We start from the raw sequence: 12,282 nt of genomic DNA on the forward strand, positions 1-12,282 counted from the left end.
GTTCCCATATCCAGCATGTGAGACTGGCCATGGCTCAATATGTCCTCTCTACCCATCCTTGGTATTCAGGCATCTGTCCCCAAACCTTTGCTGGAATCCCTGCCAATGGGGGAACCTGAAGCTCAATAACGAACTGCTCCTTCCTCATGGCATGAAACCTAGCTGTCGGGATGGGTGTCCAACCCTCAGAGAGGGGGCCAGCTGTATGGGCAATGAGACCATACCCACTCCTATGGGTCGCCCTGGGGAAAAACAGGCATTGTGACCATCAACCTGAGCATGCTTTCAAATAAGCCCTCTCTATTGCACCACCGGGATCCCGCATTTCAGGGCTGGTATGTCGCTAAACACAAATCCTAACCCTTGGTGGGAATCTCTTGGTGCCCAGACCCCTCTCCGGAGTCCCTGTTTTGGGGAACCCCTAAGATGGAAATCAGCACTCTCGCCTTCCCTGAGAAAGCCACCAAACTATTGAGAGCCGCCAGGATCCTTAAGGAATAAAAATCTCCCACGGACCCATGAGACCACACCTTCATTCTGAGGCCATCCAAACACACAATCCAGATAGGAAAGCCTGTGCTACTGCCTTCCAGTCACCATAATTACAGTTCCTGACAAGCTCTCCTCCATATCTACGCATTGGGCCAGTGATCACCTCACCACTAAGCCTATCCTGAGTTTGAGTCTGCCGTCTATTCTCCCAAAACCATGGCTCATATGTCCTCCAGGATGGGGTGTTTGGATCCACACCACAGGACTGTGCCTGCCATCACCAAGGAGAATTTTCCCGCCCCAGTTTCCCAAACCGTCTAGATTAGGAGAAACCTCAAAGGCGCTTGGGACCACTGCCATATTGGACGCTGCTCTGTATGCAAAGCACAGTCTGAAACACTCTGATCCCCTACACCCGGCAGACACCAATGTCAATGGTCCTGAGTCAGAAGATTGAACCTGACATGCCCCTACGACCTCACTGGAATCCTAGATTAGGTTTACAGATATTGTCCTCAGAAGCTTGTTCTGGAATACCAACTTATGATATAACATGATATAAGAAGAACATCTCCTGTCCCCAGAAAGAAACCATGCACTTCGACCTCTGTCAAACCCTCTGGGTAGTAGAATCCTGCTTGGCCCCTTAGCACCAGGACATTCTAAGCATTCCTTGGTAAAAAACCAACATTTTAACCCATCTGAAAGCGATTCCGTCTTAAGTCATCGCCCTTGGTACTTCGCACCAGAGCCACCAGAACAAACCTGCCATGTTCCTCATATGCAATGGAGAATGGAGGTTTGCTTTCCAGGTATCCATGTGGTAGTGCTCTGCTACCCAAACGTTCCACATGGGGGAACCTAGAACAAACAAACCAGACTCCACATGTCCTGTAGAAGGAAACCTTGCTGTTTGGAGCATCTCACAAGCCTCAGCGTGGGAAATCCTCCATGGCTTCTTGATGCCACCCCTCCATCTGTCGATTATCATAGATACAAACTCCAGTGTGAGCAAACATCTGACAACTGCCCTTACTTAGGTACTGGTTTCTTAAATAAGGCACTACATATTGGAAATTCCTTCCGCTTGGCACTGAATTGAATCATAGCTTGGTTTTAAAATTCCATCCTCACCCTACTGGTCTCCAAGCCTTGTTGAGAGGGAATTATGGAGCCACAAAGCAATATTCTACCTTCCCCATAGAAAGAAGAAGTACCTGGTGAGTCTGCCCAGAAACCCCACATGAGGATCAATCTGCTCAGCCCTCGAGGGGACCCCAATTTATAGGCTGCCCTGGCCACTAGTGCTGTGTCTGACAGAGCCTGAGCCCCTACATCGTGTCATCCAACCAGAGGGTGGGGCCCATATCCAGCATACAGACCGGCCATGGCTCAAGTACGTCATATCTACCCATCCTTTGTATTCAGGCATCTGTCCCCAGTCTTTTGTTGGAGTCCCTGCCAATGGGGGAACTTGAAGCATAATAGAGAACTCCTCCTTCCCCATGGCAGAAAACCTGGCTGTTGGGATGGGTGTCCAACCATCAGTGTTGGAGTCAGCTGCGTTGCCAATGAGACGACACCCACTCCTGAGGGCCGCCCTTGGATCAAAGAGGCATTGTGACCCTCAGCCTGAGCATGCTTTCAGACAAGCACTCTCAGTTTCACCACCAGGATCCTGCTTTGCCAGCCTGGTACACCCCTAGGCCCAAATCCTAACCCTTGGTGCGATTTTCCAGGTGACCATACCCAGTTCCCATCTCTGGAATTTCTCTTTTGGGGCACCCCTTAGATGGAAAACAGCACTCTTCTCTTGCCCTAAAAAGTCACCAAAGTATTGGGAGCTGCCAGTATCCTTAGAGAGGAAAAATATCCCAAGGACCCATGAGACCACACCTGCAATCCAAGACCAGCCTGGACACACAATGCAGATAGAAAAGTCTGTTCTACCTCTTTCAAGTCACCCTAAGTACAGTTCCTGATGAGCTGCTATTCAGGACTATGCATTGGGCCTGTGATCACCTTGCCACTAACCCTAACCCAAGTTTATATTTGCAGATTTCTCTCCCAAAACCATGGCTCAAATGCCCTCCAGGATGGGGTCTCTGGAGCCAAACCACAGGACTGTGCCTGTCATCCCCAAGGAAAATTTGCCTGTCACAGTTTCTCAAACCCTCCAGATTAGGAGAGAACTGCAAGGCCCTGTGCCCACCACAATATTGGAGGCCACTCTGGAAGTAAATGCGTATTATGAAACACCCTGATCACCTATATCCGGCAGACACTCAAGTCAATGGTCCTGAGTAAGAAGATTGAAACTGACATGCCCCCAGGACCTCACTGGAACCCTAGATTAGGTGTTCAGGAATTTGTCCTCAGAGGCCTGTTCTGGAATACCAATTTATAATACAATATGTGGTTCCTAAGCCACAGAACCCTAACATTTCCTGTCCCCAGAAGGAAACCATGCCCTTTGACCTGTGTCAAACCCTCCGGGTGGGAGAATCCTGCATGGCCCCTTAGCCACCAAGACATTCTAAGATCTCCTTGGTAACAAACCAGCATTGTGACCCATGTGAAACAGATTCCATGTTAATTTATCGCCCTTGGTATTTCACACCAGAGCCACCAGAAGGAACCTTCCATATTCCTCAGCTGCAATGGACAATGGAGTTGGGCTTTCAAGGCAACCATGAGGGATAGCTGTACTACCCAAAATATCCACATGGAGGACACTGGAGCAAACAACCAGACTCCCCAACTCCAGTAGAAGAAAGTCTTGCTGTTTGGAGAATCTCACAAGCACCAGCGTGGAAAATCCTCCATGGCTTTTTGACGCCAACCTTCCTTTAGTCAGTCATAATAGATACAATCTCCAGTGTGAGCAGACATCTGACATCCACCCTTAGTCAGGTGCTGGATATCTTGAATCAGCTGCTGCACACAGGATCTGCCTTCCGCTTGGCACTGAATTTAACCACAGCTTGTGTTTACAATTCTATACTCACCCTCAAGGCCTCCATGGCTTCTTAATGGGTAATTCTCGAGCCACATCAGAGAATTCTGCCTTCCTCATAGAAGGAAGAAGTGCAGGTCAGTCTTCCAAGAAAGCTCACATGAGGATCAATCTGATCGACCCTAGAGGGAACCCCGATTTGTAGGCTGCCCTGGCCACTAGTGCTGTGTCTGACAGAGCCTGAGCCCCAACCTAGTGTCAGTCAACAGAGAGTGGACCCCACTTCTAGCATTTGGGATTGCCATGGCTCAAGTACGTCATCTCTACCCATCCTTGGTTTTCAGGAACTGGTCCCCAGAATTTTGCTGGAATTCTTACCAATGGGGGAACCTGAAGCACAATAGAGAACTCCTCCTTCCTCATGGCAGGAAATTTGGCTGTTGGGATGGGTGTCCAACCCTCAAAGTGGGAGCCAGCGGTGTCACCAATGAGACCACGCCTACTCATGAGGGCCGCCCTGGGATCAAACAGGCACTGTGACTCTCAGTCTAAGCATGCTTTCAAACAAGCCCTCTCAGTTTCACCACCAGGATCCCGCATTGTAGGCCTGGTACACCCCTAGGCCCAAATCCTAACCCTTGGTGGGATTTTCCAGGTGCCCTGACCCAGTGCCCATCTATGTAATTTCTGTTTTGGGGCACCCCTAAGATGTAAAGCAGCACTCTTCCCTTCCCCGAAAAAGCCACTAAATTATTGGGAGCTGCCAGGATCCTTAGAGAGGTAAAGTATCCCATGGACCCATGAGACCCTACCTTCATTCCGAGGCCTTCCTGGACAAATCATCAAGATAGAAATTCCTTCGCTACTGCCTTTGTGTCACCCTAATTACAATTCCTGTAGAACTGCCCTCCAGGTCTATGCATTGAGCATGTGATCACCTCACCACTAACCCTAGCCTGAGTTTGTGTTTGCAGAATTCTCTCCCAAAACCATGGCTCAAATGCCCTTCTGGATGGGCTCTCTAGAGCCACATCACAGGACTGTTCCTGCAATTGCCAAGGAAAATTTGCCCATCAGAGTTTCCCAAACCCTCCAGAATAGGAGAAACCTGCAAGGCGCCTGAGCACACCCCCTTACTGGAGGATGCTCTGGTCACAAATGTGCAGTCTTTACTCACACAACCTACATCCAGGCTGACACCCAAGTCAATGTTCCTGAGTCAGACGATTGAACTTGACATGCCTTTAGGGCCTGATTGGAACCCTAGATTAGGTTTCCAGGCACCTGTCCTCAGGAATGGGTCACAATGCTGAATTGTTACCAGGAAGATCCTAGAATGTGCTGGTGGCTAACGTGCCCAGCGGGATTCTCCTACCCTGAGGGATTGGCACAGGTTGAAGAGCACGGTTTCCCTGGAATACCAACTTATGATAGACCATGTGGTCCCTGAGCCACACAACAGTACATCTTCTGTCCCCAAAAGGAAACTGTGCTCTTGGACCTGTGTCAAACCCTCAGGGTAGGAGAATCCTGTATGGCGTCTTAATCACCAGCACATTCTAAGGTCTCCGTGGTAACAAACCAGCATTGTGACCCATCTTCATGATACTCCATGTCAACTCAAGGCCTTGGTACTTCGCCCCAGAGCCACCAGATCGAACCTGCTATGTTCCTGAGCTGCAACAGTCATTGTGGGTGTACTTTCCAGTCATCCATGTGGAAGAGCTCTGCTCCCAATCTTTCCACATGCGGGACCCTGGAGCTAGCAAACAATACTCCCCCTGTCCAGTAGAAGGAAACCTTGCTATTTGGAGCATCTCACAAGCCCAAGCATGGGAAACCCTCCATGGCCCTTGACACGACAACTCCATTTGTCAGTCATCATAGACACAAGCTCTAGTGTGAGCAAACATCTGATATCCGCCCTCAGTACTCAGGTACTGGGTATCTCAAATTAGCCTCTGCACATTGGAACTCCCTTCTGCTTGGCACTGAATTGAACCGTAACTTGTGCTGACAATTCCATCCTCAACCTACTGGTCTCCAAGCCCTCTTGATGAGGAATCTGGAGCCACAACACAGCATTCTGCCTTCCCATTGAAAGAAGAATTGCCTGGACAGTATACCCAGAAATCCCACGTGAGAATCTATCTGATTGGCACTCGAAGGAATTCTGATTTATAGGCTGTCCTGGCCACTAGTGCTGTGTCTGACAGAGCCTAAGCCATGACCTCGTGTCAGCCACCCAGAGAACGGGCCCCATATCCAGCATGTGAGACTGGCCATGGCCCAAGTCCGTCATCTCTATCCATCATGGGATTCAGGCACCTTTCCCTAGACTTTGCTGGAACACCTGCCAATAGGGGAACATGAAGCACAATAGAGAACTCCACCTTTCCCATGACAGGAAACCTGGCAGTTGGGATGTTTGTCGAAACCACACAGTGAGAGCCAGCTTCATGGAAAATGAGATCACGCCAACTCCTGAGGGCCGCCCTGGTCACAAACAGGCATTGTGACCCTCAGTCTGAGCATGATTTCAAACAAGCCCTCTCAGTGGCATGGCCAGAATCCCGCATTGCAGGCCATGCCCTTAGGCCCAAATAATGGTGTGTTTCTCCAGGCCCCCAGTCTGAGAGCCCGTCTCTGGAATCCCCATTTTGGGGCAACCCAATGACGGAAAACAGCACACTTCCTGTCCCTGAAAAAGCCACCAAACTTGGGGAACCGCCAGCATCCTAAGAGGGGAAAAATCTCCCATGGACCCATGAGACCACACCTGTATTCCAAGGCCATCCTGCAAACACAATCCAGATAGAAAAGCCTGTGCTACTGCCTTCGAGTCACCCTAATTACAGTTCCTCAAGAGCTACCCTCCAGGTGTATGCATTGGGCCTGCAATCACCTCACCACTAACCCTAAACCGAATCTGTGCTTGCAGACTTCTTTCCCAAAACTATGGCTCACTTGCCCTCCAGGATGGCGTCTCTAGAGCCAGAGCACAGGACTGTGCCTGCTGTCTCCAAGGAAACTGTGCCCATCTAAGTTGCACAAACATTTCAAATTTGGAGAAACCTGCAAGGCCCCAGAGCCCACCTTAATACTGACGGCCCCTCTGCACGAAATGCTCAGTCTGAAACACCCTGATCACCTACATCCAGACAGACACCCAAGTCAATGGTCATAATTCAGCAGTTTGAAACTGACATGACCCTATGACCTCATTGGTACCCTAGATTAGGTTTTCAGGCATCTGTCCTCAGTGAACTTTCTGGAATACAAGCTTATGATACAACATGTGGTCCCTGAGCCACACAACAGAAGATATACTGTCCCCAGAAAGAAACCATGCTCCTAGACCTCTGCCAAACCCTCAGAGTAGGATAATCCTGCATTGAACCTTAACCAACAGCACATTTTAAGATCTCCCTAATAAGAAACCACCATTGTGACCCCTCTGCAAGAGATTTAATGTCAACTTAAGGCCTTGATACTTCGCCCCAGTGCCACCAGACGGACCTGCATGTTCCTCAGCTGCAATGATCAGTAGAGGTGCACTTTCCAGGCATCCATGCGGGAGAGCTCTGCTACCCAAACTTTCCACATGGGGGCCCTGAAGAAAACAAACTAGACTCCACCTGTCCTGTGGAAGGAAACCATACTCTTTGGAGCATCTCACAAGCCTCAGAGTGGGAAATCCTTCATGGCCTCTTGACACCACCCCTCTATTTGTCGGTCATCATAGATACAAACTCCAGTGTTAGCAAATATCTGACATCCACCCTTAGCTGCTAGATATCCCGAATAAGCTGCTACACAAAGGAACTGCCTTCCACTTGGCACTGACTTGATCTGTAGCTTATGTTTACAGTACCATCCTCACCCTACTGGTCCCCAAGCCCTCTTGATAGGGAATTCTGGAGCTACAATGAAGCATTCTTCCTTCCCCAAAGAAAGAAGTGCATTGTGGGTCGCCCAGAAACCCCACATGAGATTCAATCTGCTAGGCCTTCGAGGGAACCCCAATTTATAGGCTTCCTAGCCACTAGTGTTGTGTCTGACAGAGCCTGAGCCCTTACCTAGTGTCAGCAACCCAGAGAGCAGGCCCCATATCCCGCATGTAATACTGGTCAATGACAGAATCATTCATGTCTACCCATCCTTGGTGTTCAGGCACCTGTCCCCAGACATTCGCTGGAATCCCTGACAATGGGGGAACCTGAAGCACAATAGAGAACTCCTCCTTCCCATGGCAGGAAACCTGGCTATTGGGATGGGTGTCCAACCCTCAAAGTGGGAGCCAGCCGCATGGCCAATGAAACCACGCCCACTCCTGAGGGCCACGCTGGACACAAACAGGCATTGTGACCCTCAGACTGAGCATGTTTTCAAACAAGCCCTCTCAGTTGCACCACAAGGATACCACACTGCATGCCTGGTATGCCCCTTGGACCAAATCCTAAGCCTTTTTGGGATTTTCCAAGCACCCTGACCCAGAGCCCATCTCTTGAATCCCTGTTTTGGGGCACACATAAGATGGAAAAAAGCACTCTTCCCTTCCTCGATAATGCCACCAAACAATGGGAGCTTCCAGGATCTTTAGAGCGGAAAAAATCTCCCATGGACCCATGAGTCCACACCTGCATTCCGAGGCCATCCTGGACACACAATCCAGATACAAAAGCCTGTGCTACCGCCTTTGAGTTACCCGATTTACAGTTCCTGACAAGCTGCACTCCAGGTCTAAGCATTGGGCCTGTGATCACTTCACCACTAACCCTAATCCGAGTTTGTGTTTGCAGACTTCTCTCCCAAAACCATGGCTCACATACCCTCCAGGACTGTGCCTGCCATCCCCAAGGAACTGTACCCATCATAGTTGCTTAAACCTTCCAGATGAGGAGAAATATGCAAGGCCCCAGAGCCCACCCTAATATTGGCATCCGCTCTGGACACAAATTCACAGTCTGATACACCCTGGTCACCTACATCAGGCAGACAACCAAGTCAATGGTCCTGAGTCGGAATATAGAACCTGACATGCCCCTAGGCCCTCATTGGAAGCCTAGATTTCCATTGGATTCCTCACTGGAAGCCTAGGTTTTCAGGCCCCTGTCCTCAGAGGCCTCTTCTGGAATACCAACTTATGATTCAACATGTGGTCCCTGAGTCACACAACAGAACATTTCCTGTCCCCAGAAGGAAACCGTGCTCTTGGACCTGTGTCAAACCCTCAGGGTAGATGAATCCTAAACTGCCCTTTAGACACCAGCACATTCTAAGATCTCCCTGGTAACAAACCAGCATTGTGACCCATCTTCATGATACTCCATGTCAACTCAAGGCCTTGGTACTTCGCTCCAGAGCCACCAGATCGAACCTGCCATGTTCCTGAGCTGCAATGGTCAATGGAGTAGTGCTTACCATGCATCCATGATGGAGAGCTCTGCTACCAACCTTTCCATATGGGGGACCTGTAGCAAACAAACCAGACTCCCCCTGTCCAGTAGAAGGAAACCTTACTGTTTGGAGCATCTCACGAGCCGCAGAGTGGGAAATCCTCCATAGCCTCTTGATGTAAACCCACCATTTGTCCGTCATCCTAGACATAAACACCAGTGTGAGCAAGTATCTGACATCCGCCCTTTCTCAGGTGCTGGATGTCTCGAATCAGCCACTGCACTCTGGAAGTCGAAGAATTGAACTTGTCACTGAATTGAACCGTAGATTGTGTTTTTAATTCCATCCTCACCATCCTGTTCCCCAGGAAGGGAATTCTGTAGCCACAATGCAGCATTTTACCTTCGCCATAAAAAGAAGAAGTGCCTTGTGAGTCTGCCCAGAAACCCATTAGGATTCACCTGCATGGCCCCGATGTCACCCCAATATCTTAGACTCCCATGGACTCCCAGGCTCTGTCTGACACAGCTGGAGCCACGACCTCCAGGCAGCCGTGCAGACAGTGGACCCCATAACCTGCAGGTGGGACCTGCCGTGGCCATAAGCCATCATCTCTATTCAATCTGGGTATTCAGGCATATTTCCCAAACCATAGCTCAAATCCCTGCCTATGGGGGAACCTGAAGCACAAGAGTATACTTATTCCCAATGGCAGGAAACCCGATTGTTGAGAGGGGCACTAAGAGTCTATCTGACATAGCCTGAGCCATGACCTAGAGTCAGCCATGCAGATAGTGGGCCCCTATCTTGCAGGTTGGAATTGTCGTGGCCCAAAGCCGTCATCTCTGCTAAACCTGGATATTCGAGCATCTTTCCCAGATTGTAGTTCAAATCCCTGACTATGGAGGAACCTGAAGCACAAGAGTACTCCTCCTTCCCAAAGGCAGGAAGACTGGCTGTTGAGATAGGTGTCCAACCCTCAGAGGGGGAACAAGCTGCCTGGCCCATGAGACCATGGCCACACATGGGAGCCACTCTGGGAACAAACTTGCATTGTTACTCTCAGTGTGAGGCTGCTTTCAAACAAAACCCTTTGGTAGCTGGACCAGGAGCCCGCAGAGCGTGCCTGCCACCCTAGAGCCATACATTTACCCTCATAGGTGTTTTCCAGGCGCCCACACCCAGAACCTGTCTCTGGAATCCCTCTTTTGGGGGTTCCCTGAGATGGAAAACAGCAGTTTTCCCTTCTCCCACAAACAACAAACTCTTGGGAGCTGAGCACAATCCCCAGAACCGAAGTATCTCCCGTGACCCCATGAAGCCAACCCTACATTTTGCAAAAGTACGGGACAAACAATGCAGACAGAAAAGCCTGCACTACCGCCTCCATGATACCTTAACTTCAGTACAATATGAGCTTCCAACAGGGCCTGCAGATCAGGCCTGTAATCACCTTAGCCCTCAACCTAACCCTAGGTCGCGTGTGCAGATTTCTTTTCCAAAGCCCTAGCCCACATGCCCATCAGGATGGGGCCTCTGGAGCCACACCAGATGACTGTGCCTACACACCCAAAGGAAATTCTTCCCTTCATGGTTGCCCAAACCCTGAAGATTAGGAGCAAAGAACAAAGCCCGTGAGCCCACCTCCATTCTGATGAAAATTCTGGACCCAAGGGCACATTCTGACACAAAATGAGCCCCTGCCTCCTGGCAGACATCCAAGTTAAAGGCCCTGAGCCAGAAGATTGAACCTGACATTCCTCTAGGACTTTATCAATACCTTAGCTTAGATTTTCAGGAGCCTATCCCCAGATGCCTACTCTTCAATACAAACTTATATTCCAACATGTGGTCCCTGAGCCACACAACAGAACCCCTCCTGTCCCTTAAGGATATCTTGATATAAGTCAAGCAGAGAGAGTCAATTATCATATGGTTTCACTTATTTGTGGAGCATAACAAATAGCATGGAGGACAAGGGGCGTTAGAGAGGAGTAGGGAATTTGGGTAAATTGGAAGGGGAGGTGAACCATGAGAGACTATGGACTCTGAAAAACAATCAGAGGTGTTTGAAGTGGCGGAGGGGTGGGAGGTTGGGGTACCAGGTGGTGGGTAATATAGAGGGCACGGCTTGCATGGAGCATTGGGTGTGGTGAAAAAATAATGAATAATGTTTTTCTGAAAATAAATAAATTGAAAAAAACAAAAAAGGATATCTTGCTCTTGGTAGCTGTGTCCACGAATCAGTGTAAGAGAATTCTGCATGGCCCCTGACCGCCCCAACATTTTAATGTCTCCCTGGATACAAACCAGCATTGTGATCCAACAGCATGAAACTCCATGTCAATACCGGAAACTTTGAACTTCACCCCAGCGTCACCAGTATGAAACTTCCATTTCCTCATCTGCAATGGACACTGGAGGTGGGCTTTCCAGGCATCCATGCAGGAGTGCTCTGCTCCCCAAACTTTCCACATGGGGGACCCTGGAATATACAAACAAGGCTCCACCAGTCCATTAGAAAGAAACCTTGTTGTTTGTAGCATCTCACAAGCCCCAGGGTGGTAAATCCTCCATGGCTTCATGACACCTCCCCTCCATTTGTTGGTCATCATAGACACAAACTCCTGAGCACACACCTGACATCCGCCCTTACTCAGGTGCTGGATGTCTCGAATCAGCCGCTGCACGCTGGGAGTGCCTTCCGCTTGGCACTGAATTTAACCATAGCTTATGTTAACAATTCCATCATCACCCTCCTGGTCCCCAAGCCCTCTTGATTGGGATATTCTGGAGCTACACACAACATTATGCCTGCTCCACATAAAGAAGTGCCTGGTGAGTCTGCCCAGAAACTCCACATGAGGAACCACCTGCATGGTCTCGACAGCACCATATCATAGGGCGCCATGGGTACTAATACTCTGTCTCACACAGCTGGAACCACGACCTCCAGGCAGCCACACAGAGAGTGGACCCCATATCCTGCAAGTGGAACTGCCATGGCCCGAAGCCATCATCTCTACACAACCTGGATATTCAGGCATCTGTCCCCAGACCGTAGCTCAAATACTGCCTATGGGGTAACCTGAAACACAGGATTATTCCTCCTTTCCGATGACAGGAAACCTGGCTGTTGAGATGGGTGTCTTACCCTCAGATTGGGAACCAGCTACATGGCCCAAGAGACCAAGGTCAATCATGGGAGACGCCCTGGGCAAAAACAGGCATTGTGACCCTCAGCATGAGCCTCCTTTCAAACAAACACCCTTGGTAGCTAGACCAGGAGTCCACAGAGTGGGCCTGCAAAGTCCCTAGGGCCAAATCCTCACCCTCCTTAGTGCTTTCCAGGTGCCCAGACCCAGAACTTTTCTCTTGAATCCCTCTTTTGGGGGTCCCCTGAGATGGAAAACAGCAGTCTTCCCTTCTCCGAG

This window comes from Neovison vison, chromosome 7 (genome assembly GCF_020171115.1).
Source record: "Neovison vison isolate M4711 chromosome 7, ASM_NN_V1, whole genome shotgun sequence".
NCBI lineage: Eukaryota > Metazoa > Chordata > Mammalia > Carnivora > Mustelidae > Neogale > Neogale vison.